This window comes from Panulirus ornatus, chromosome 11 (genome assembly GCF_036320965.1).
Source record: "Panulirus ornatus isolate Po-2019 chromosome 11, ASM3632096v1, whole genome shotgun sequence".
Lineage (NCBI taxonomy): Eukaryota > Metazoa > Arthropoda > Malacostraca > Decapoda > Palinuridae > Panulirus > Panulirus ornatus.
The window spans coordinates 27,052,830-27,079,797 of NC_092234.1; the positions used below are offsets into that span (position 1 = coordinate 27,052,830).

General features: G+C 41.2%; 1 long non-coding RNA gene across 6 annotated transcripts in view; it reads left to right on the plus strand.

Annotated features, from left to right (window-relative positions):
• LOC139751381 (uncharacterized) overlaps positions 1–26,141 on the plus strand; it is a 59,456-nt gene extending 33,315 nt beyond the window's left edge. For all 6 annotated transcript variants that reach the window (XR_011713334.1, XR_011713338.1, XR_011713337.1 and 3 more), the window contains 2 exons: positions 24,381–24,605; positions 24,803–26,141. This is a non-coding gene — a long non-coding RNA (uncharacterized lncRNA). The remainder of the gene's footprint in view (positions 1–24,380; positions 24,606–24,802) is intronic.
• The last annotated feature ends 827 nt before the right edge of the window (positions 26,142–26,968 follow it).

Here is a 26,968-nt window from a genome sequence, read left to right on the forward strand (position 1 = left end):
GAAAGGAGGGCAAGGAATAGAGTGAATTAGAGCGATGTGGTATACCGGGGTTGACGTGCTGTCAGTGGATTGAATCAAGGCATGTGAAGCGTCTGGGGTAAACCATGGAAAGCTGTGTAGGTATGTATATTTGCGTGTGTGGACGTATGTATATACATGTGTATGTGGGTGGATTGGGCCATTTCTTTCGTCTGTTTCCTTGCGCTACCTCGCAAACGCGGGAGACAGCGACAAAGAAAAACAAAAACAAAAACACATACATTGATATCCTTACCAACCGCTCAGCAACACAATCACCCCCTTTCTTGATAAATTCAGCTGCAATACCATCCAAACCCACATCCTTGCTGGATTTCATCTTCCTCAAAGCTTTCATCACCTTTTCTCTCTTAGCCAAACCATTCTCACTTCACGCGGCACCCTGACCAAAACATCCTACACTGCCACTCTTATCAACTAACACATTCAACATACCATCAAAGTACTCACTCCATCTCCTTACTTCATCACTACCTGTTATCACTTCATCACTACCTGTTATCACTTTCCCCCTTGCCCCCTTCACTGATGTTTCTGTTTCCTCTCGTCTTATTTACCTTTCTCCAAATCACCTTTTTATTCTCCCGAAAGTTTAATGATGCTCTCTCACCCCAACTCTCATTTGCCCTCTTTTTCAATCCCTGCATGTTCCTCTTGAGTTCCTGCTGCTTTCTTTTATACATCTCCCTATCATTTACCCTTGTTGTAAGTATTGTCTAAATGCCTCTGTTTCCTCTTTCACTAACAACTTTACTTCTTCATCCCATCACTCACTACCCTTTTTGATCTGCCTACCTCCCACCTTTCTCATCTCACATGCATCTTTTGCACATGCCATCACTGCTTCCCTAAATACATCCCATTCCTCCCCCACTCCCTTCACATCATTTGCTCTCACCTTTTTGTATTCCACACTCAATCTCTCCTGATACTTCCTTACACAAGTCTCCTTTCCAAGCTCACCTACTTTCACCACTCTCTTCTCTTCTTTTTTGAAAACCTCTACAATTCTTCACCTTAGCCTCCACAATATAGTGATCAGACATCCCAGCAGTTGCCCCTCTCATTATATTAACATCCAAAAGTCTCTTGTTTGCATGCCTATCAATTAACGCGCAATCTAATAATTCTCTTTGATAATCTCTTCTATTCATATACGTATACTTATGTTTATCTCTCTTTTTCAACCAGGTATTCCCAGTCACCAGTCCTTTTTCAGCATACAAATCCACAAGGTCTTCTTCAATTATACCTTCAGTTGCCACATTACTCACCTTTGCATTTAAATTACCCATCACTAATACCTGGTCTTGTGCACCAAAGCTGCTGACACTCACAAAGCTACTCCCAAAGCACTTGCTTCTCATGATCTTTCTTCTCATGACCAGGTGCATGAGCACCAATAATCACCCATCTCTCCACCCACTTTCAGTTTTATTCACATCAATTTAGAATTTACTTTCTTACACTATCACACACTCCCACAACTCCTGCTGCTGAAGTAGTGCTACTCCTTCCTCAGCTCTAGTCCTCTCACCAACTTCTGACTTTACTCCCAAGACTTTTCCATACCATTCTTCCCCATTACCCTTGAGCTTCATTTCACTTAGAGCCAGAACATCCAGGTTTCTTTCCTCAAACTTACTACCTATCTCTCCTTTCTTGTCATCTTGATTGCATCCACACACATTCAGACACCCCAATCTGAGCCTTCGAGGAGGATGAGCATTCCCTGCTTGACCCCTGTTTCCTCTTTTAGAAATTGAAATACGATAAGGAGAGGGTTTCCAGTCCCCTGCTCCAGCCCCCTACATTTGCCTTCTTCAACACGCGGGGAATATGTGTTGAAGTATTTTTTCTCCACTATGCCTAGGGATATATATATGGAATTTTTTTCATACTTTATCGCCAATCCCCGCATCAGTAAGGTAGTGCCAGGAAACAGATGAAGAAAGACTCATCCACTCATATATACATACACGCTCATACTTGTACATATATACATTTTTTTTTTTCTTTCAAACTATTCGCCATTTCCCCTCATTAGTGAGGTAGCGTTAAGAACAGAGGACTGGGCCTTTGAGGGAATATCCTCACCTGGCCCCCTTCTCTGTTCCTTCTTTTGGAAAATTGAAAAAAAAACGAGAGGGGAGGATTTCCAGCCCCCGCTCCCTCCCCTTTTAGTCGCCTTGTACGACACGCAGGGAATACGTGGGAAGTATTCTTTCTCCCCTATCCCCAGGGATAACATGTATACATATCACCATATATACATATGTACATATCCATACACATACACAGCTATATACATATATACACATGTACATATTCATGCTTGCCTTCATCCATTCCCAGCGCCACCGTGCCTCATAGGAAACAGCATCGCCTCTCCCTGAATCAGAGTTAGCACTAGGAAAACAGACAAAAAGTGCTACATTCATTGGCATTCAGTCTCAAGTCATCATGTGTAATGCAATGAAACCACAACTCTCTATCTACATCCAGACCCCGCAGACCTTTCCATGGTTTACCCCAGACGTTTCATATGCTCAGGGTTTGTCCATTCCAAGTTACTCTATTTCTTGCACGCCTCTTACCCCTCTTGCATATTCTGGGCCTGATCACTCAAAATCTTTTCCACTCCATCTTTCTTCAACCAATTTGGTCTCCAACCTCGCTTTGTTCCTTCTACCTCTGACACATATATCCTCTTTGTCAACCTTTCCTCACTCATTCTCTCCATATGTCCAAACCATTTCAACACACCTTCTGCTCTCTCAACCACTCTCTTTTTATGACTACACATCCCTCTTACCCTTTCATGACTAACTCTATTCCTTCAAACATTCCCCATTTTCACTCTCAGAGATAACATTCTCTCTTTCCACACATTCTTCATTGCTATCTACTGATGACAAGGAAATGGCTACCATACTAAATTATTTTTTTAACTCCATGCTTATAATTGAAGAAATATCTTGAATACCACAAGCATCGAAAATGTTTCAAGGATCTAATGAAGAAGAGTTGAAGGTTAGAGAAATAAAGAGCTCTGAAGTACATGAATAACTGAATCTGTTAAATCCTAACAAATTCAACAGCCCATATAACTTAGCTCCAAGATTTTTATTGGAGGACAGTCAGGAGACTGCTGATATACCCCATAAAAATATTCAAGAAATCTCTATTGGATGGTCAGGTACTAACTGACTAGAAACTAGCAAATGTTACTCCTATATATAGAAAAGGAGACTAAAAGTGTGCCTTGAGCTACCATCCAATTAACCTTACATCAGTGTTTGGTAAAATGATGGAAAAGATAATGAGATAAAATTGTCACGTTTCTAGAACACAAAATTATATTGGACAACCAACATGGTTTCCGCTACAGAAGATCTTGCCTGGTGAATTTACTGGAATTTTCTTAATGTTATTTATCAGAATTGGGACAAAAAATTGAAGTCTGATGTAGTATATTTAGATTTCCAAAAGGCTTTCGTTACAGTACCTCACAAGAGACTTTTACATAAACTCAAAGCACACAGAATTGTTGAAGAACTCTGTACATGGATCAGAGACTGGCTTACCGGAAGAAAGCAGCATGTAGTATGAAATGGTGTAGCCTCAGATTGGCTAGACGTAATGATTGGTGTGCCACAGGGGTCAGTCCTAGGCCCAATTCATTGTATGATATACATTAATGGCTTAGAACTCGGTCTCATATCCAAGATCTCTAAATTTGCTGATGATACTGAACTAGGAGGTAGAGCTGTAAACAGGTGGGAATGCAAAGTGATTCAGAGATCTTAACTACAAGCAGAGTGGTCAGACAGATGGTAAATGAAGTTTAATGTTAAGTGCAAAGTTATGCACTTCACAGACAAGAATGTATGTTATGATCACAAACTATTCAGAAAACTATCTAACTAAAGTGAATGAAGAATAGGACATTGTAGTTGTCTTTAGCAACAATTTGAAATACACTGAACAGTGTCACACAGCAAGTAAAAAAGGTAACCTAATGTTAGGTTTCAAAGCCAGGAACATAGATTGTAAGACACCAGAAGCAATTATCACACTTTATGATATTCTAGTAAGACCACATCTTGATTATTCAGTCCAGTTTTGGTCCCCAAACCATAAAAAGATGAAAAATTAGAGAAAGTGCAAAGATGTGCAACAAAATTGATCTCATCCTTTAGAAATCTGGCATATAAAGAGAAGCTAAAATTATTGGATCTCTTCTCCCTTAAAAAATGTAGGCTTCATGTCGACTTAATCCAAGTGTTTAAAATTCTGAACAAGTTCGGTAAAGCAAACCATGAGCCTCTTTTTGAAATACAAGAAAATGCAGTTACTAGGGCAAATGGAATGAAACTCAAAAGCTAGAATATGTGGTATGGATGTGGAAAAGTGCTTCTTTTCCTATAGGTGTTTTGAGCACTGGAATAAGTTACTGTCAGATGTAGTGCATGCTAAAACTATAAATACCTTCAAAAGTCATTTAGGCAAATATTTTATAGATTCAGGTGTACTTTGAGAAAAAAAATGACAAAAATGAATGTATAAACGACAGCAGTAATGGGGACACTAAAAGGCTAATGTGCAAAAGCGGGGAGTCGGTAATAGTTTAAAAAAGTTAAAACATTTTTTTTCAGACAACCCAGTCATGGGCCAGTCAGGAATGCTTTTGTGTCTTTCTCATGTGAACTCATGTAAACTCCCAGAACATTCGCCCCCTCCCTTACTCTATGACTTACTTCCTCTTCCATGGTTCTAAGTCAACTCCCAGATATCTAAAACACTTCACTTCCTCCAATTTTTTCCATTCAAACTCACCTCCCAACTAACTTGTCCCTCAACCTTCTGAACCTAATAACCTTGCCTTTATTCACATTTACTCTCAACTATTTCCTTTCACACACTTTAACAAACTCAGTCATCAACTTTTGCAGGTTCTCACTCGAATCCACCTCCAGTTCTGTATCATTGGCAAACAATAACTGACTTGCTTCGCAAGCCCTCATATCCCTAACAGACTGCATACTCACCTCTCTCTTTAAAACACATGCATTTACCTCCCTAACCACCCCATCCATAAACAAATTAAACAACCATGGGGATATCACACACACCTGCTGTAGACCAACCTTCTCTGGGAAACAACCACTCTCCTATCTTCCTAATCGTACACATGCCTTACTCCTTTTACAGAAACTTTTTTGCTTCTAGCAGCTTCCCCCCCACACTGTGTACTCTAAAGACCTTCATAAAGTATCTCTATTCACCCTGTCATACATCTTTTCCAGATCCATAAAAGACTTATACAAATCCATGTGTCTCAAGTATTTCTCGCACACATTCTTCAAAGAATACACCTGATCCACTAATCTTCTATCACTTCTGAAACCGCACTGCTCCTCCCCAACCTAATGCCATTGTGCAGAGGCAAAGGAGATAAAGTGAGTGTTCAGACGATGGAGGCATAAGTTTGTTGAGTATTCCTGGAAAATAATTGTAGGAGGGCATTGATTGAGAGGGTGAAAACATTTACAGAGCATCAGATCAGAGGAGTTTGGATGATACTTACAGAAAGGGAATGCAAATGACTGGGGGATTATAAAAGAAAGTGGCAGGAGGTCAAGAGAAAGGTGCAAGAGTTGAAAAAAAGGGCAAATGAGAGTTGGGGTGAGAGAGTGTCATTGAACTTTAGGAAAAATAAAAAGATGTTTTGGAAGGTGGTAAATAACATGTACAATACAAGAGAATGAATGGAAACATTGGTGAAGGGGGCATGGGGGAAGTAATAACAGGGAGTGACGAAGTGAGAAACAGGTGGAGTGATTATTTTGAAGCTTTGTTGAATATGATTGATGATACCTTTGCCCCCTCTCCCACTCTGTGACTCACTTCTGCTTCCATCGTTCCATTTGCTGGTAAGTCCACTGACAGATATCTAAAACACTTCACTTCATACAATTTTTCTCCATTCAAACTTACATGCCAATTAACTTGTCCCTCAGCCCTACTGAACCTAATGATGTATCCTTGTGGATAGGGGAGAAAGAATACTTCCCACGCATTCCTCATGTGTCGTAGAAGGCGACTGAAGGGGACGGGAGCGGGGGCTAGAAACCCTCCCCTCCTTGTATTTTAACTTTCTAGAGAGGGAGACAGAAGAAGGAGTCATGCGGGGAGTGCTCATCCTCCTTGAAGGCTCAGATTGGGTTGTCTAAATGTGTGTGGATGTAACCAAGATGAGAAAAAAGGAGAGATAGGTAGTATGTTTGAGGAAAGGAACCTGGATGTTTTGGCTCTGAGTGAAACGAAGCTCAGGGGTAAAGGGGGAAGAGTGACTTGGGAATGTTTTGGGAGTAAGGCACAGGTTGATGAGAGGACAAGAGCAAGGGAAGGAGTACCACCACTCCTGAAACAGGAGTGGTGGTAGTATGTGACAGAGTGTAAGAAAGTAAACTCTAGATTGATAAGTGTAAAAATGAAAGCGGATGGAGAGAGATGGGTGATTATTGGTGCATATGCACCTGGGCATAAGAAGAAAGATCATGAGAGGCAATTGTTTTGGGAGCAGCTGAGTGAGTGTGTTAGTAGTTTTGATGCATGAGACTGGGTTATAGTGATGGGTGATTTGAATGCAAAGGTTATTAATGTGGCAGTTGGGGGAATAATTGGTGTACATAGGGTGTTCAGTGATGTAAATGGAAATGGTGAAGAGCTTGTAGATTTGTGTGTTGAAAAAGGACTGGCGATTGGAAATACCTGGTTTGAAATGAGAGATATACCTAAGTATACGTATATAAGTAGGAGAGATGGCCAAAGAGCATTATTGGATTACGTGTTAATTGATAGGCTCGCGAAAGAAAGACTGTTGGATGTTAATGTGCTGAGAGGTGCAACTGGAGAGATGTGTGATTATTATCTTATGGAGGCAAAGGTGAAGATTTGTAGAGGTTTTCAGAAAAGAAGAATGTTGGGGTGAAGAGAGTGGTGAGGATAAGTGAGTTTGGAAAGGAGACTTGTGTGAGGAAGTACCAGGAGAGACTGAGTACAGAAAAAGGTGAGAGCAAAGGAGGTAAGGGGAGTGGGGGAGGAATGGGATGTATTTAGGGAAGCAGTGATGGCTTGCGCAGAAGATGCTTGTGGCATGAGAAGCATGGGAGGTGGGCAGATTAGAAAGGGTAGTGAGTGAAGAAGTGAGATTATTTGTGAAAGAGAAGAGAGAGGCTTTTGGACGAGTTTTGCAAGGAAATAGTCCAAATGACTTTGGAGATGTATGAAAGAAAGAGGCAGGAGGTCAAGAAAAAGGTGCAAGGGTTGAAAAAGAGGGCAAATGAGAGTTGGGGTGAGAGAGTATCATTAAATTTAGGGAAAATAAAAAGATGTTTTGGAAGGAGGTAAATAAAGTTGTAAGACAAGAGAACAAATGGGAAGATCGGTGAAGGGGGCTAATGGGGAGGTGACAACAAGTAGTGTTGATGTGAGAAAGAGATGGATTGAGTATTTTGAAGGTTTGTTGAATGTGTTTGATGATAGAGTGGCAGATATAGGGTGTTTAGGTCGAGGTGGTGTGCGAAGTGAGAGCATTACGGAGAATGATTTGGTAAACAGAGAAGAGTTAGTAAAAGCTTTGAGGAGGATGAAAGCCGGCAGGGCAGTGGGTTTGGATGGTTTTGCAGTGGAATTTATCAAAAAAGGGGATGACTGTGTTGTTGACTGCTTGGTAAAGATATTTAATGTATGTATTACTCATGGTGAGGTGCCTGAGGATTGGCGGAATGCGTGCATAGTGCCATTGTACAAAGGCAAAGGGGATAAGAGTGAGTGCTCAAATTACAGAGGTATAAGTTTGTTGAGTATCCTGGGAAATTATATGGGTGGGTATTGATTGAGAGGGTGAAGGCATGTATAGAGCATCAGATTGGAGAAGAGCAGTGTGGTTTCAGAAGTGGTAGAGGATTTGTGGATCAGGTGTTTGCTTTAAAGAATGTATGTGAGAAATACTTAGAAAAGCAAATGGATTTGTTTGTAGCATTTATGGATCTGGATAGAGTTGATAGAGATGCTCTGTGGAAGGTATTAAGAATATATGGTGTGGGAGGCAAGTCCTTAGAAGCAGTGAAAAGTCTTTATCGAGGATGTAAGGCATGTGTACGAGTAGGAAGAGTGGAAAGTGATTGGTTCTCAGTGAATGTTGTTTTGAGGCAGAGGTGCGTGATGTCTTTATGGTTGTTTAATTTGTTTATGGATGGGGTTATTAGGGAAGTGAATGCAAGAGTTTTGGAAAGAGGGGCAAGTATGCAGTCTGTTGTGGATGAGAGAGCATGGGAAGTGAATCAGTTGTTGTACGCTGATGATAGAGCGCTGGTGGCTGATTTGGGTGAGAAACTGCAGAAGCTGGTGACTGAGTTTGGTAAAGTGTGTGAAAGAAGAAAGCTGAGAGTAAATATGAATAAGAGCAAGGTTATTAGGTACAGTAGGGTTGAGTGAAAAGTCAATTGGGAGATAAGGTTGAATGGAGAAAAACTGGAGGAAGTGAAGTGTTTTAGATATCTGGGAGTGGAAACATGGAACCATGGAAGCGGAAGTGAATCATAGGGTAAGGGAGGGGCGAAAGTTCTGGGAGCGTTGGAAAAATGTGTGGAAGTCGAGAACATTATCTTGGAAAGCAAAAATGGGTATGTTTGAAGGACTAGTGGTTCCAACAATGATGTATGGTTGCGAGGCATGGGCTATAAATAGAGTTGTGTGGAGGAGGGTGGATGTGCTGGAAATGAGATGTTTGAAGACAATATTTGGTGTGAGGTGGTTTGATCGAATAAGTAATGAAGAGATAAGAGAGATGTGTGGTAATAAAAAGAGTGTGGTTGAGAGAGCAGAAGAGGGTGTTTTAAAATGGTTTGGTCACTTGGAGAGAATGAGTGAGGAAAGAATGACAAAGAGGATATATGTGTCAGAGGTGGAGGGAACGAGAAGTGGAGGTGGAAAGATGGAGTGAAAAAGATTTTGAGGGATCTTGGCCTGAACATACAGGAGGGTGAAAGGCGAGCAAAGAATAGAATGAATTGGAACGATGTGGTATACTGGGATTGACGTGCTGTCAGTGGATTGAACCAGGGAATGTGAAGCGTCTGGGGTAAACCATGAAAAGTTCTGTTGGACCAGGATGTGGAAAGGGAGCTGTGGTTTCGGTGCATTATACATGACAGCTAGAGACTGAGTGTGAACGAATGTTGCCTTTGTTGTCTTTTCCTAGCACTACCTCGCACTCATGAGGGGGCAGGGGGTTGTTATTTTATGTGTGGCGGGGTGGTGAAAGGAATAAATAAGGGCAGACTGTATGAATTATGTACATGTGTTTATATGTATGTGTCTGTGTGTGTATATATGTGTACGTTGAGATGTATAGGTACGTATACATGTGTGTGTGGACGTGTATGTATATACATGTGTTTGTGGGTGGGTTGGGCCATTCTTTCGTCTGCTTCCTTGTGCTACCTCGCTAACGCGGGAGACAGCGTCAAAGTATAATAAATAAACAAATGTTTGTGTATGTATATATATATATGTGTACGTTGAAATGTATAGGCATGTATATGTGCATGTGTGGGCGTTTATGTATATAAATGTGCATGTTGGTGGGTTGGGCCGTTCTTTCGTCTGTTTCCTTGTGCTACCTCACTAACGCAGGAGACAGCGACAAAGTATAATAAATGAATGAATATATGTATGTTTATATATTAAACAAATTGATAACCATGGAGACATCACGCACCCCTGTTGCAAACCGACATTCACTGGGAACCAATTGCTTTCCTCTCTTCCCACTCGTACACATGCCTTACATCTTCGATAAAACCTTTTCACTGCTTCTAGCAACTCACCTCCCACACCATATACTCTCAATACCTTCCACAGAGCATCTCTGTCAACTCTTATCATGTGCGTTCTCCAGATCCATAAAAGGTATATACGAATCCATCTGTTTTTGTAAGTATTTCTTTTATATATTCTTCAAAGCAAATGCCTAATCCACACATCCTCTACCACTTCTGAAACCACACTGCTCCTACCCAATCTGAAGCTCTGTATTTTCCTTGACCCTTTCAATCAATACCATCCCACATAATTTCCCAGGAATACTCAACAAACTTATACCTCTGTAATTTGAGCACTCACTTTTATCCCCTTTGCCTTTGTAGAATGGCACTATGCATGCATTCCGGCAGTGCTCAGGCACTTCACCATGAACCAGACAACCAGTCAACAACACAGTCACCCCCTTTTTTAATAACTTCCACTGCAATACCATCCAAACCTGCCGCCTTGCTGGCTTTCATCTTCTGCAGAGGGTTGTTAGGGGGTGAATGAAGAGTTTTGGAGAGAGGGGCAATTGTGCAGTCAGTTGTGGATGAGAGAGCTTGGGAAGCGAGTCAGTTGTTGTTTGCTGATGATACAGCGCTGGTGGCTGATTCGGGTGAGAAACTGCAGAAGCTGGTGACTGAGTTTGGTAAAGTGTGTGAAAGAAGAAAGCTGAGAGTAAATGTGAATAAGAGCAAGGTAATAAGGTTCAGTAGCTTTGATGGACAAGTCAATTGGGAGTTAAGTTTGAATGGAGAAAAAATGAAAAAGTGAAGTGTTTTAGTTATCTGGGAGTAGATTTAGCAGCAGATGAAACCATGGAAGTGGAAGTAAGTCACAGGTTGGGGGGAGGGGCCGAAGGTTCAGGGAATGTTGGAAAATGTGTGAAAGGTGAGAATGCTATCTCGTAGAGCAAAAATAGGTATGTTTGAAGGAATAATGATTCCAACAATGTTATATAGTTGCGAGTCATGGGCTATAGATAGAGTTGTGCGCAGGAGGGTGGATGTGCTGGAAATGAGATGTTTGAGGACAATATGTGGTGTGAGGTGGTTTGATCGAGTAAGTAATAATAGGGTATGAGAGATGTGTGGAAATAAAAAGAGTGTGGTTGAGAGAGCAGAAGAGGGTGTTTTGAAATGGTTTGGTCACATGGAGAGAATGAGTGAGGAAAGATTGACCAAGAGGATATATGTGTTAGAGGTGGAGGGAACGAGAAGAAGTGGGAGACCAAATTGGAGGTGGAAGGATGGAGTGAAAAAGATTTTGAGCGATCGTGACCTGAACATACAGGAGGGTGAAAGGCATGCAAGGAGTAGATTGAATTGGAATGATGTGGTATGCCGGGGTCGACATGCTGTCAATGGATTGAACCAGGGCATGTGAAGTGTCCGGGGTAAACCATGGAAAGTTCTGTTGGGCCTGGATGTGGAAAGGGAGCTGTGGTTTTGGTGTATTACACATGAGATCTAGAGACTGAGTGTGAACGAATGTGGCCTTTGCTGCCTTTACCTAGTGCAACTTCACATGCATACGCGGGAGGGGGTGCCATTTCATGTATGGTGGGGAGGTGGCGGGAATGTATGAAGGTAGCATGCATGAATATGTACATATGTATATATGTATAAGTTTGTGTATGTTTATTTTATTTATTTATTTTGCTTTGTCACTGTGTCCCGCATTAGCGAGATAGTGCAAGGAAACAGACAAAAGAATGGCCCAACCCATCCACATACACATGTATATACATTCACGTCCACACACGTAAATATACATACCTATACATCTCAATGTACACATATATATACACACACAGACATATACATATATACACATGTACATAATTCATTGACTGGTTGACTGGTTGGTGAGGTTATTTAATGTATGTATGACTCATGGTGAGGTGCCTGAGGATTGGCGGAATGCGTGCATAGTGCCATTGTACAAAGGCAAAGGGGATAAGAGTGAGTGCTCAAATTTCAGAGGTATAAGTTTGTTGAGTATTCCTGGTAAATTATATGGGAGGGTATTGATTGAGAGGGTGAAGGCATGTACAGAGCATCAGATTGGGGAAGAGCAGTGTGGTTTCAGAAGTGGTAGAGGATGTGTGGATCAGGTGTTTGCTTTGAAGAATGTATGTGAGAAATATTTAGAAAAGCAAATGGATTTGTATTTAGCATTTATGGATCTGGAGAAGGCATATGATAGAGTTGATAGAGATGCTCTGTGGAAGGTATTAAGAATATATGGTGTGGGAGGCAAGTTGTTAGAAGCAGTGAAAAGTTTTTATCGAGGATGTAAGGCACGTGTACGTGTAGGAAGAGAGGAAAGTGATAGGTTCTCATTGAATGTAGGTTTGCGGCAGGGGTGTGTGATGTCTCCACGGTTGTTTAATTTGTTTATGGATGGGGTTGTTAGGGAGGTGAATGCAAGAGTTTTAGAAAGAGGGGCAAGTATGAAGTCTGTTGGGGATGAGAGAGCTTGCTAAGTGAGTCAGTTGTTGTTCACTGATGATACAGCGCTGGTGGCTGATTCATGTGAGAAACTGCAGAAGCTGGTGACTGAGTTTGGTAAAGTGTGCGAAAGAAGAAAGTTAAGAGTAAATGTGAATAAGAGCAAGGTTATTAAGTACAGTAGGGTTGAGGGTCAAGTCAATTGGGAGGTAAGTTTGAATGGAGAAAAACTGGAGGAAGTAAAGTGTTTTAGATATCTGGGAGTGGATCTGGCAGCGGATGGAACCATGGAAGTGGAAGTGAATCATAGGGTGGGGGAGGGGACGAAAATCCTGGGAGCCTTGAAGAATGTGTGGAAGTTGAGAACATTATCTCAGAAAGCAAAAACAGCTATGTTTGAAGGAATAGTGGTTCCAACAATGTTGTATGGTTGCGAGGCGTGGGCTATGGATAGAGTTGTGTGCAGGAGGGTGGATGTGCTGGAAATAAGATGTTTGAGGACAATGTGTGGTGTGAGGTGGTTTGATCGAATAAGTAACGTAAGGGTAAGAGAGATGTGTGGAAATAAAAAGAGCGTGGATGAGAGAGCAGAAGAGGGTGTTTTGAAATGGTTTGGGCACATGGAGAGAATGAGTGAGGAAAGATTGACCAAGAGGATATATGTGTCGGAGGTGGAGGGAACGAGGAGAAGTGGGAGACCAAATTGGAGGTGGAAAGATGGAGTGAAAAAGATTTTGCGTGATCGGGGCCTGAACATGCAGGAGGGTGAGAGGGGGGCAAGGAATAGAGTGAATTGGATCGATGTGGTATACCGGGGTTGACGTGCTGTCAGTGGATTGAATCAGGGCATGTGAAGCGTCTGGGGTAAACCATGGAAAGCTGTGTAGGTATGTATATTTGCGTGTGTGGACGTGTATGTATATACATGTGTATGGGGGTGGGTTGGGCCATTTCTTTCGTCTGTTTCCTTGCGCTACCTTGCAAACGCGAGAGACAGCGACAAAGCAAAAAAGAAAAAAAAAAAAAAAATTCATAGTCTGCCTTTATTTATTCCCATCGCCACCTCGCCACACATGGAATAACAACCCCCTCCCCCCTCATGTGTGCGAGGTAGCGCTAGGAAAAGACAACAAAGGCCACATTCGTTCACACTCAGTCTCTAGCTGTCATGTAATAATGCACCGAAACCACAGCTCCCTTTCCACATCCAGGCCCCACAGAACTCTCCATGATTTACCCCAGATGCTTCACATGCCCTTGTTCAATCCATTGACAGCACATCGACATCAGTATAGCACATTGTTCCAATTCACTCTATTCCTTGCACGCCTTTCACCCTCCTGCATGTTCAGGCCCCGATCACTCAGAATCTTTTTCACTCCATCTTTCCACCTCCAATTTGGTCTCCCACTTCTCCTCGTTCCCTCCACCTCTAACACATATATCCTCTTGGTCAATCTTTCCTCACTCATTCTCTCCATGTGACCAAACCATTTCAAAACACCTTCTGCTCTCTCAACCACACTCTTCTTATTTCCACACATCTCTCATACCCTATTATTACTTACTCGATCAAACCACCTCACACCACATATTGTCCTCAAACATCTCATTTCCAGCACATCCACCCTCCTGCGCACAACTCTATCCATAGCCCACGCCTCACAACCATACAACATTGTTGGAACCACTATTCCTTTAAACATACCCATTTTTGCTTTCCGAGATAATGTTCTCGACTTCCACACATTCTTCAAGGCTCCGACAACTTTCGCCCCCCTCCCCCACCCTATGATTCACTTCCACTTCCATGGTTCCATCTGCTGCCAGAGCCACTCCCAGATATCTAAAACACTTTACTTCCTCCAGTTTTTCTCCATTCAAACTTACCTCCCAATTGACTTGATCCTCAACCCTACTGTACCTAATAACCTTGCTCTTATTCACATTTACTCTTAACTTCCTTCTTTCACACACTTTACCAAACTCAGTCACCAGCTTCTGCAGTTTCTCATATGAATCAGCCACCAGCGCTGTATCATCAGCGAACAACAACTGACTCACTTCCCAAGCTCTCTCATCCACAACAGACTGCATACTTGCCCCTCTTTCCAAAGCTCTTGCATTCACCTCCCTAACAACCCCATCCATAAACAAGTTAAACAACCATGGAGACATCACACACCCCTGCCGCAAACCTACATTCACTGAGAACCAATCACTTTCCTCTCTTCCTACACGTACACATGCCTTACATCCTTGATAAAATCTTTTCACTGCTTGTAACAATTTGCCTCCCACGCCATATATTCTTAATACCTTCCACAGAGCATCTCTATCAACTCTATCATATGCCTTCTCCAGATCCATAAATGCTACATACAAATCCATTTGCTTTTCTAAGTATTTCTCACATACATTCTTCAAAGCAAACACCTGATCCACACATCCTCTACCACTTCTGAAATCACACTGCTCTTCCCCAATCTGATGCTCTGTACATGCCTTCACCCTCTCAATCAATACCCTCCCATATAATTTCCCAGGAATACTCAACAAACTTATACTTCTGTAATTTGAGCACTCACTCTTATCCCCTTTGCCTTTGTACAATGGCACTATGCAAGCATTCCGCCAATCCTCAGGCACCTCACCATGAATCATACATACATTAAATAACCTTACCAACCAATCATCAATACAGTCACCTTCTTTTTTAATATTCTTAATAAATTCCACTGCAATACCATCCAAACCTGCTGCCTTGCCGGCTTTGATCTTCCGCAAAGCTTTTGCTACCTTTTCTCTGTTTACTAAATCATTTTCCTTAACCTTCTCAATTTGCACACCACCTCGACCAAAACACCCTATATCTGCCACTCTATCATCAAACACATTCAACAAACCTTCAAAATACTCAATCCATCTCCTTCTCACATCAACACTACTTGTTATCACCTCCCCATTAGCCCCCTTCACTGAAGTTCCCATTTGCTCCCTTGTGTTACGCACTTTATTTACGTCCTTCCAAAACATCTTTTTATTTTCCCTAAAATTTAATGATAATCTCTCACCCCAACTCTCATTTGCCATCTTTTTCACCTCTTGCACCTTTCTCTTGACCTCCTAAGTCTTTCTTTTATACATATCCCACTGATTTGCATTTTTTCCCTGCAAAAATCGTCCAAATACCTCTCTCTTCTCTCTCACTAATAATCTTACCTTTTCATCCCACCACTCACTACCCTTTCTAATCTGCCCACCTCCCATGCTTGTCGTGCCACAAGCATCTTTTGTGAACGCCATCACTGCTTCCCTAAATACATCCATTCCTCCCCCACTCCCCTTACCTCCTTTGTTCTCACCTTTTTCCATTCTTTTCTCTGTCTCTCCTGGCACTTCCTCACATAAGTCTCCTTTCCAAGCTCACTTACTCTCACCACTCACTTCACCCCAACATTCTCTTCTTTTCTGAAAACCCGTTACAAATCTTTACCTTCGCCTCCACAAGATAATGATCAGATATCCCTCCAGTTGCACCTCTCACCACATTAACATCCAAAAGTCTCTCTTTTGCATGCCTATCAGTTAACACGTAATCCAATAACGCTCTCTGGCCATCTCTCCTACTTACATATGTATACTTATGTATATCTCGCTTTTTAAACCAGGTATTCCCAATCACCAGTCCTTTTTGAGCACATAGATCTACAAGCTCTTCACCATTTCCATTTACAACACTGAACACCCCATGTATACCAATTATTCCCTCAACTGCCACATTCAAATCGCCCATTACTATAACCTGGTCTTGTGCATCAAAACCACTAACACACTCATTCAGTTGCTCCCAAAATACTTGCCTCATGATCTTTCTTCTCAAGCCCAGGTGCATATGCACGAATAATCACCCATCTCTCTCCATCAACTTTCAGTTTTACCCACATCAATCTAGAATTTACTTTCTTACACTCTATCACATACTCCCACAACTCCTGTTTCAGGAGTATTACTACTCCTTCCCTTGCTCTTGTCCTCTCACTAACCCCTGACTTCACTCTCAATACATTCCCAAACCACTCTTTCCCTTTACCCTTGAGCTTCGTTTCACTCAGAGCCAAAACATCCAGGTTCCTTTCCTCAAACATACTACCTGTCTCTCCTTTTTTCTCATCTTGGTTCCATCCACACACATTTAGACACCCCAATCTGAGCCTTCGAAGAGGATGAGCACTCCCCGCGTGACTCCTTCTTGTGTTTCCCCTTTTAGAAAGTCAAAATACAAGGAGGGAAGGGTTTCTGGCCCCCGTTCGTGTCCCCTTTAGTCGCCTTCTACGACATGTGAGGAATGCGTGGGAAGTATTCTTTCCCCCCTATCCCCAGGGTTTGTGTATATATTTATATATATATATGTATACGTTGAAATGCACATATATATCTTTCTTCTCAGAAAATCATAAGGTTGCAAGCCTTGCAAATTACTAGTCGGAACAAATAGGATTATATGATATATTTTATACTGTCTCTTAGGATACTACAAGTGCACCAAACAATTGATGTAATAATGGCATATATGTAGTTATGAATTTTATGATACTTGATCACCATTTCCTGTGTCAGGGAGGTAGTGCCAAGAAAGAAATGAAGAAAGCCCATCCACTCATATACACACATATATATGTGCATGCACATACACTTACATATCCATACATATACATGTACATATATAGGAAAGTGATTGGTTCTCAGTGAATGTAGGTTTGCGGCAGGGGTGTGTGATGTCTCCATGGTTGTTTAATTTGTTTATGGATGGGGTTGTTAGGGAGGTGAATGCAAGAGTTTTGGAAAGAGGGGCAAGTATGAAGTCTGTTGGGGATGAGAGAGCTTGGGAAGTGAGTCAGTTGTTGTTCGCTGATGATACAGCGCTGGTGGCTGATTCATGTGAGAAACTGCAGAAGCTGGTGACTGAGTTTGGTAAAGTGTGTGAAAGAAGAAAGTTAAGAGTAAATGTGAATAAGAGCAAGGTTATTAGGTACAGTAGGGTTGAGGGTCAAGTCAATTGGGAGGTAAGTTTGAATGGAGAAAAACTGGAGGAAGTAAAGTGTTTTAGATATCTGGGAGTGGATCTGGCAGCGGATGGAACCATAGAAGCTGAAGTGGATCATAGGGTGAGGGAGGGGGCGAAAATCCTGGGAGCCTTGAAGAATGTGTGGAAGTCAAGAACATTGTCTCGGAAAGCAAAAATGGGTATGTTTGAAGGAATAGTGGTTCCAACAATGTTGTATGGTTGCGAGGCGTGGGCTATGGATAGAGTTGTACGCAGGAGGATGGATGTGCTGGAAATGAGATGTTTGAGGACAATGTGTGGTGTGAGGTGGTTTGATCGAATAAGTAACGTAAGGGTAAGAGAGATGTGTGGAAATAAAAAGAGCGTGGTTGAGAGAGCAGAAGAGGGTGTTTTGAAATGGTTTGGGCACATGGAGAGAATGAGTTAGGAAAAATTGACCAAGAGGATATATGTGTCGGAGGTGGAGGGAACGAGAAGTGGGAGACCAAATTGGAGGTGGAAAGATGGAGTGAAAAAGATTTTGTGTGATCAGGGCCTGAACATGCAGGAGGGTGAAAGGAGGGCAAGGAATAGAGTGAATTGGATCAATGTGGTATACCGGGGTTGACGTGCTGTCAGTGGATTGAATCAGGGCATGTGAAGCATCTGGGGTAAACCATGGAAAGCTGTGTAGGTATGTATATTTGCGTGTTTGGACGTATGTATATACATGTGTATGGGGGTGGGTTGGGCCATTTCTTTCGTCTGTTTCCTTGCGCTACCTCGCAAACGCGGGGGACAGCGACAAAGCAAAAAAAAAAAAAAATCAACATATACACATATACATACTTACACATATACACATGTACATACATATACATACATCCTTTCATCCCCAACAGACTACATACTCTCCCCTCTCTCCAAAACTCTTGCATTTACCTCCTTAATCACCCCATCCAAAAACAAATTAAACAACCAAGGGGACATCACACACCCCTGCCACAGACCGACCTTCACTGAGAACCAATCACTCTCCTCTCTTCCTACTCGTACACTTGCCTTACACCCTTGATAAAAACGTCTCTGCTACTAGCAGCTTACCTCCAACACCATATACTCTTAAGACCTTCCACAAATCATCTCTATCAACCTTATCGTATGCCTCCTCTTGATCCTTAGATCCATCTTGTTTTTCCAAGTATTCCTTACATGCATACTTCAAAGCAAACACCTGATCCACACATCCTCTACCACTTCTGAAACCACATTGCTCCTTCCCAGTCTGATGCTCTGTAAATGCCTTCACTCTTTGAATTAATACCCTCTCATACAATTTTCCAGGAATACTCACTCATCTTTATCCCCTTTGCCTTTGTACAGTGGCACTATACATGCATTCCACCAATCCTCAGGCACTTCACCATGATCCATACATACATTGAATATCCTTACCAACCAATAAACAGCACAGTCACCTCCTCTGTTAGTGAATTCAACTGCAATACTATCTAAACTCACATCCTTGCTGGATTTCATCTTCAAGGCTTTCACCAACTCTTCTCTCCTCACCAAACCACTCTCCCTGATTCTCCCTTCGCACACCTCTCTGACCAAAACACCCTACATCTGCCAATCTATCATCAAAAATATTCAACAAACCTTCAAAATACTTGCCTCATCTCCTCATCACTTCATCACCACCTGTTATCACAACCCCCCTTGCCCCCTTCAGTGATGTTCCTATTTGTTCTCTTGTCTTATGCAAGTTATTTACCTCCTTCCAAAGCATCTTTTCGTTCTCCCTGAAGTTTAGTCATACTTTCTGCCCCAACTCTCATTTGCCCTCTTTTTCACCACTTGCACCTTCCTCTTGACCTCCTGCTGCTTTATCTTATACATCTCCCTGTTATTTGCACTCCTTCCTTGCAAGTAACGTCCATATGTCTCTCTTTTCTCTTTCAGTAACATCTTGACTTCATCCTACCACTCACTTCCCTTTCTAATCTTCCTACCTCCCACCTTTCTTATGCACTTGCCATCACTACTTCCTAAAATACATCCCATTCCTCACCCACTCCCCTCACATTATTTGCTCACAAATTGCAGTTTTACTTTCAATCTCTCCTGGTACTTCGTCACACAAGTCTCTTTTCCAAGCTCACTTACTCTCACCACTGTCTTCCCCCTGACATTCTCTCTTCTTTTTTGAAAGCCTTTACAAATCTTCACCTTCACCTCCACAAGATAGTGGTCAGACATCCCACCAACTGCCCCTTCTCACTGCTTTAACATCCTAAAGTCTCTCTTTTACATGCCTATCAATTACCATAATCTGATGATGCCCTTTAACCATCTCTCCCACTCACATACGTTTACTTGTGTATATCTCTCTTTTTAAAACAGGTATTCCCAGTCACCAGTCTCTTTCCAGCACACAAATCCACAAGCTCTTTGCCATTTCCATTCACAGCACTGAATACCCCATATACACCAGTTAGACCCTCAACTGCCACATTACTCACCTTTGCGCAGAAATTTAAATCACCTATCAGTATTACCTGGTCTTGTGCACCAAAACTGCTGACACACTCACTCAGCTGCTCCCAAAACACTAACCTAAAAGAAAGATGTCCTGTTGTTATAGGTTGGTTTTTACTTCAGCTGCCCAGCTGCAGCTTGAATTTCTTGCACATTGTGTTTAAAGTCACCCTTAGATATTATTTGTTCATATATATATAAAGTCCTAACCCTGGGAATAGGGGAGAAAGAATACTTACCACGCATTCCCTGCATGTCGTAGAAGGCGACTAAAGAGGATGGGAGCGAAGGGCTAGAAACCCTCCCCTCCTTGTGTTTCAACTTTCTAAAGGGAAACAGAAGAAGGAGTCACGTGGGGAGTGCTCATCCTCCTCGAAGGCTCAGATTGGGGTGCCTAAATGTGTGTGAATGTAACCAAGATGAGAAAAAAGGAGAGATAGGTAGTATGCTTGAGGAAAGTAACCTGGATTTCTTGGCTTTGAGTGAAACGAAGCTCAAGGGTAAAGGGGAAGAGTAGTTTGGGAATGTTTTAGGAGTAAAGTCAGGGGTTGGTGAGAGGAACAAGAGCAAAGGAAGGAGCGGTACTACTATTAAAACAGGAGTTGTGGGAGTATGTGATGGAGTGTAAGAAAGTAAACTCTAGATTGAAATGGGTAAAACTGAAAGTGGATGGAGAGAGATGGGTGATTATTGGTGCCTATGCACCTGGGTATTAGAAGAAGTATTTGAGAGGCAAGTGTTTTGGGAGCAGCTGAGTGAATGTGTTAGCAGTTTTGATGCATGAGACCAGGTTATAGTGATGGGTGATTTGAATTCAAAGGTGAGTAATGTGACAGTTGAGGGAATAATTGGTGTACATGTGTTTAGTGTTGTAAATGGAAATGGTGAGAGCTTATAGATTTGTGTGCTGAAAAAAGACTGGTGATTGGGAATACCTGGTTTAAAAAGAGAGATATACATTAGTATTCATATGTAAGTAGGAGAGATGGCTAGAGAGCATTATTGGATTACATGTTAATTGATAGGCACGTGAAAGAGAGCCTTTTGGATGTTAAAATGTGCTGAGAGGTGCAACTGGAGGGATGTCTGATCATTATGTTGTGGAGGCAAAGGTGAAGATTTATAGAGGTTTTCAGAAAAGAAGAGAAAATGTTGGGGTGAAGAGAGTGGTGAGAGTAAGTGAGCTTGGGAAGGAGACTTGTGTAAGGAAGTACCAGGAGAGACTGAGTGCAGAATGGAAAAAGGTAAGACCAAAGGATGTAAGGGGAGTGAGGAATGAATGGGATGTATGTAGGGAAGTAGTGATGGCTTGCACAAAAGATTCTTGTGGTATGAGAAACATGGGAGGTGGGCAGATGAGAAAGGGTAGTGAGTGGTGGGATGAAGTGAGATTAATAGTGAAAGAGAAGAGAGAGGTATTTGGACAATTTTTGCAAGGAAATAGTGCAAATGACTGGGAGAAAGGTGCAAGATGTGAAAAAGAGGGCAAATGAGAGTTGGGGTGAGAGAGTATCATTAAATTTTAGGGAGAATAAAAAGATGTTATGCAAGAAGGTGAATAAAATGCGTAAGACAAGAGAACAAATGGGAACATCGGTGAAAGGGGCTAATGGGGAGATTATAACAAGTAGTGGTGATGTGATAAGGAGATGGAGTGAGTATTTTGAAGGTTTGTTGAATGTGTTAGATGATAGAGTGGCAGATATAGGGTGTTTTGGTCGAGGTGGTGTGCGAAGTGAAAGGGTTAGGGAGAATGGTTTGGTAAACATAAAAGAGGTAGTGAAAGCTTTGCGGAGATGCAAGCGGGCAAGGCTGCGGGTTTGGATTGGTATTGCAGTGGAATTTATTAAAAATGGGGGTGACTGTGTTGTTGACTGGTTGGTGAGGATATGCAGTGTATGTATGGCTCATGGTGAAGTGCCTGAGGATTGGCAGAATGCATGCATAGTGCCATTGTACAGAGGCAAAGGGGATAAAGATGAGTGCTCAAATTACAGAGGTATAAGTTTGTTGAGTATTCCTGGGAAATTATATGGGAGGGTATTGATTGAGAGGGTGAAGGCATGTACAGAGCATCAGATTGGTGAGGAGCAGTGTGGTTTCAGAAGTGGTAGAGGATGTGTGGATCAGGTGTTTGCTTTGAAGAATGTATGTGAGAAATACTTTTAAAAGCAAATGGATTTGTATGTAGCATTTATGGATCTGGAGAAGGCATATGATAGAGTTGATAGAGATGCTCTGTGGAAGGTATTAAGAGTACATGGTGTTGGAGGCAAATTGCGAGCAGCAATTAAAAGTTTTTATTGAGGATGTAAGGCATGTGCACGAGTAAGAAGAGAGGAGAGTGATTGGTTCTCAGTGAGTCAGTTTGCAGCAGGGGTTCTGGGAGCATTGAAGAATGTGTGGAAGGCGAGAGCGTTATCTTGGAAAGCAAAAATGGGTACGTCTGAAGGCATAGTGGTTCCAACAATGTTTTATGGTTGCGAGGCATTAGCTATAGATAGGGTTGTGCGGAGAAGGGTGGATGTGTTGGAAATGAGATGTTTAAGGACAATATGTGGTATGAGGTGGTTTGATCGAGTAAGTAAGGAAAGGGTAAGAGAGATGTGTGGTAATATAAAGAGTGTGTTTGAGAGAGCAGAAGGGGGTGTATTGAAATAGTTTGGTCACATGGAGAGAATGAGTGAGGAAAGATTGACAAAGAGGATATATTTGTCAGAGATGGAGGGAACGAGGAGAAGTGGGAGACCAAATTGGAGGTGGAAGGATGGAGTGAAAAAGATATTGATCAATGGGGGCCTGATCATGCAGGAGGGTGAAGGGCGTGCAAGGAATAGAGTGAATTGGAATGATGTGGTATACTGGGGTCGACATTCTGTCAATGGATTGAACTAGGGCTTGTGAAGCGTCTCGGGTAAACCATGGAAAGTTTTGTGGGGCTTGGGTGTGGAAAGGGAGCTGTGGTTTCAGTGCATTATACATGAGAACTAGAGACTGAGTGTGAACGAATGTGGCCTTTGTTGTTTTTTCTTAGCGCTACCTCGCGCTCATGCGGGGGAGGGGGTTTTCATTTCATATGTGGTGGGATGGTGATGGGAATGAATAAGGGTAGACAGTATGAATTATGTACATGTGTATATATGTATATGTCTGTGTGTATATATATATGTATACAATGAGATGTATAGGTATGTATATGTGTGTGTGTGGACGTGTATGTATATACATGTGTATGTAGGTGGGTTAGGCCATTCTTTCGTTTGTTTCCTTGTGCAACGTCACTAACGTGGGAGACAGCGACAAAGCATGATAATATATGAATATATTTAATGTCATACATACCTTTCTTTATCCTTTGGAAAAATGTGAAAAACAAGTTCCGGATTATCTATTTTCTGTTGTTTGCAAACTGCACACTGATGTTCTCTTCTGCTCATCTTTACATTTCTTAAATCTTGCGGCAAAGTTTGTGTAAACAAACAGACGACAAGCACATTGGTGATTAGTGCCATCTGTTGATCCCAGGCAGAATTAAAATGCATTTAATTCCACTGTTCTCGCTTTCATAGATATTTTTTGCTCATTGAGTATTGTGCTTTGTAAGTTTCTGCAGCAGATATTGAGAAAGCAAATGGATGACTTTCGTAGAGGGGAAAATTATCTGAGTACAAGACAACATAATTTGAAGGGAAGGAGGTCATGTATAACAAACCTCTTGGATTTCTGTAAGAGAGTGAGCTCTGTCTTTGACAAAAGAGAAGGCTGGGTGAAACATTAGTATCTGGACTGCCAGAAAGCATGTGACACTGTACCACACGGGAGGCTGATTAAAAAGATGGATCACCTGGCAACATTAAGGAAGAAAACTTCTTCAGTGGATAGCAGATGATCTTAGTGGAAGGGAACAAAGATTGCATATCAGAGGAGCCTTCTCCAATGGGTCACACCATCCCATAGCCCAGAGAAAACCCCCAAACCATCATGTCTTCAAAATGTCCTGGTTATCGAGACTGGTATTCAGGCATTCAGGGTGTCTGGGTTTTGGAGGATACACTCTTGAATGAATTCTTTTGAGGTTGTTGCTAAGGAATGATCATTTTCTTTGTTATTGAAAAAAGATTATTGAAATTTAAGATGAGTTTAAGGGTTATATGATTTCACCTGTCAATTAACATAGGATTGGGACTTGTAGTTTTGCGAAGTTTCGTGACAGTGTAGTAAACTGTCATAATCTAATGATATAGATCTATATTTTGATGGTTTTCATAGCTGTTAGGTTATTCATTTTTTGATGTGTCTTGATCAGTGATTTACATTTTCATAGATTTTCTTTAGTCCCATCTTAGACATGAATATCCAATACAGGATTTGTACCATTTGAGACTCGCATTAATTGTCTAATGAATTATTTTGTTTACTTTCAGTATGGAGGGTTCAATTAAGTCTTAAAAAGCCAGCTTTTCTTCAAGTCAACAAGAAAACAGTAAGATTGTGGTAGAAAAAGTTAATGGAGTAGTGGTGCCCAACATTTCAAGTCACTTAACCACTAGGAGCATTCAGTAGTAATTCTAGTAGCTCACCTAGCAGGAGGAGTCTCTTCCAGCTAAATTCAGTGGAATTTCTGCAAGTTTACCGGCTAGATATGCAAAGTAAGTTTTTTCTTTTATGGTATGAAATTGATATATTTTAGACTTTATTTGTACTTATTTCTTATGCATTTTGCCCTCTTTTTTTTACATCTTGTTTCATTAAGACATACTTGAGTTGGGTTATTCCCCTGTCATGTCCATGATGTTGCTGTCCGAGATCACTTTTTAGATTTCCTCTTTAATTTGGTATCTTTCAGTTTTTACTTCAGAATTCACTCATCATTTGTTTTCCAATGAGGAGCAGAGAAACGATGGACTCTTTTGGAGTGAGAATGCTGTCCTTCCTCTGCTTTGAAGATATTGCAGTCTTGCCAAAAATGATGACTTGCTTACATTGTAACTACTTGCAGGTGTATTTTGCCTTTTTTGCCTTCCTGCCCAAGCAACCCCTTCTGTAGAGCTCCCACAGTGTACAGGAAGTTAGCCACATCTACTGGGTGGGACCAATATCAGAAAGTGGGGTGAAGTTGTATGTTTGTCTTTTGATAGAGTTTAGGACAACTAAGGAGTAAATGTTCAGGGTTTTCAGTTAAAGATTTGCATCTTCAACAAAATGGATCCTGTGATATGTTGAATTACTGTTTCCATCCTTAGAAGTAGAACAGAGTTCCTTTACTTCAAGCTAAGCATTATTTCACTTGGAGACCATTAACCTTCCAATTCTTTGGTTGTTTATCATCCTGCTTATCATCCTGGAAAATATCCTTGAACATCTGCCTATGTGGATGATAGAACTCATCAGATGAGTGTTAGGGCTAACCTTAAAACAACTTTCTGTCCCTTGAATTCTCAGCAATAGTAAGCTCACTGAATGATTTTGAGCAGGTGGAGTTACTGAAGTCTTTGCCCTCTTCTGACTCCCTTTTTCCCTTTGAGGTTAATAGAGATATAGGAATTCCAACATATCATAAAGTTCCATGGTTCTTCATCTCCAAGAATTCACCAAAACCTGGATGTCAAATTGGATTTCTGATGAAAAGCACCATAGTCTTCCACTATGATGAACAGAGGATCTTACAGATTTTTACATCTTTTTGTATCAGTGAGACTTAAAAACTTCTATATAGATTAGGATTCCTGAAAAAAGAATAGCTAAAAAATTAGAGTTGTCCTAGTAGTAAATAAGATTTTAATAAGTTTTTAGTGGTGAAATGCCAGATGAGTCTTTTAATATCTTGTTATTTCAGAAAAAAATTTAATTTTGTCCAAATGTAAAATTGTTAATTTAGGTAAATAATTGGAGGAGAAAGCTTCTGGTTAACTGAGTGAAATATAAAGTAATACAATTTGATTTATTTTGACTAAGCTTAGAGTAAGACTTAGACTAAGCTTAGCTATGTTAGTAAAGCGTTCTAACTAAAACTATTTATATTTAGTATTTATATAACTGTTGTTTTGTAATATGAAATTTTTGTAAGAAAATGTTATTTTATTAGGAATAATGATTTTATTAGTAAAATTGTCTTTATGATGAAATGTTTAGATAAAAATCATCTTTTTTGAATTTAAGGTACAATAAAGGAATTCGTCAAGTAGAATTTCTGTCTGTTTATCAAAAACATGTCTTTATGAATATTTATAGCCTAGCCTGCCCAGTGATGTTTAATTTAACGGCCATGGTCGTGTGACCGTGCCAGGGTAGCATAACAATTTGTCCTTTAATTGGGGACTGGTATGAAAAGCTGAACAAGAAATTAACTGTCTCTATTGTAAACTTTGAAATTTACGTTTAAGTGAAAAGGCTTAAATAAAATGGGGAACGATAAGACCCTATAAATTCTTTATGTTTTGGTTATCCCTGGGAATGGGAGAAAGAATACTTCCCACTTATTCCTCACGTGTCGTAGAAGGCGACTAAAGGAGACGGGAGCGGGGGGGGCTGGAAACCCTACCCTCCTTGTATTTTAACTTTCTAAAAGGGGAAACACAAGAAGGAGTCACGCGGGAGTGCTCATCCTCCTCGAAGTCTCAGATTAGGGTGTCTAAAAGTGTGGATGTAACCAGGATGAGAAAAAAGGAGAGATAGGTAGTATGTTTGAGGAAAGGAACCTGGTTGTTTTGGCTCTGAGTGAAACGAAGCTCAAGAGGACAAGAGCATGGGAAGGAGTAGCACTACTCCTGAAACAGGAGTGGCGGGAGTATGTGATAGAGTGTAAGAAAGTAAACTCTAGATTGATATGGGTAAAACTGAAAGTGGTTGGAGAAAGTTGGGTGATTACTGGTGCATATATGGGAGTATGTGATAGAGTGTAAGAAAGTAAACTCTAGATTGATATGGGTAAAACTGAAAGTGGATGGAGAAAGATGGGTGATTATTGGTGCATATGCACCTGGGCATGAGAAGAAAGATCATGAGAGGCAAG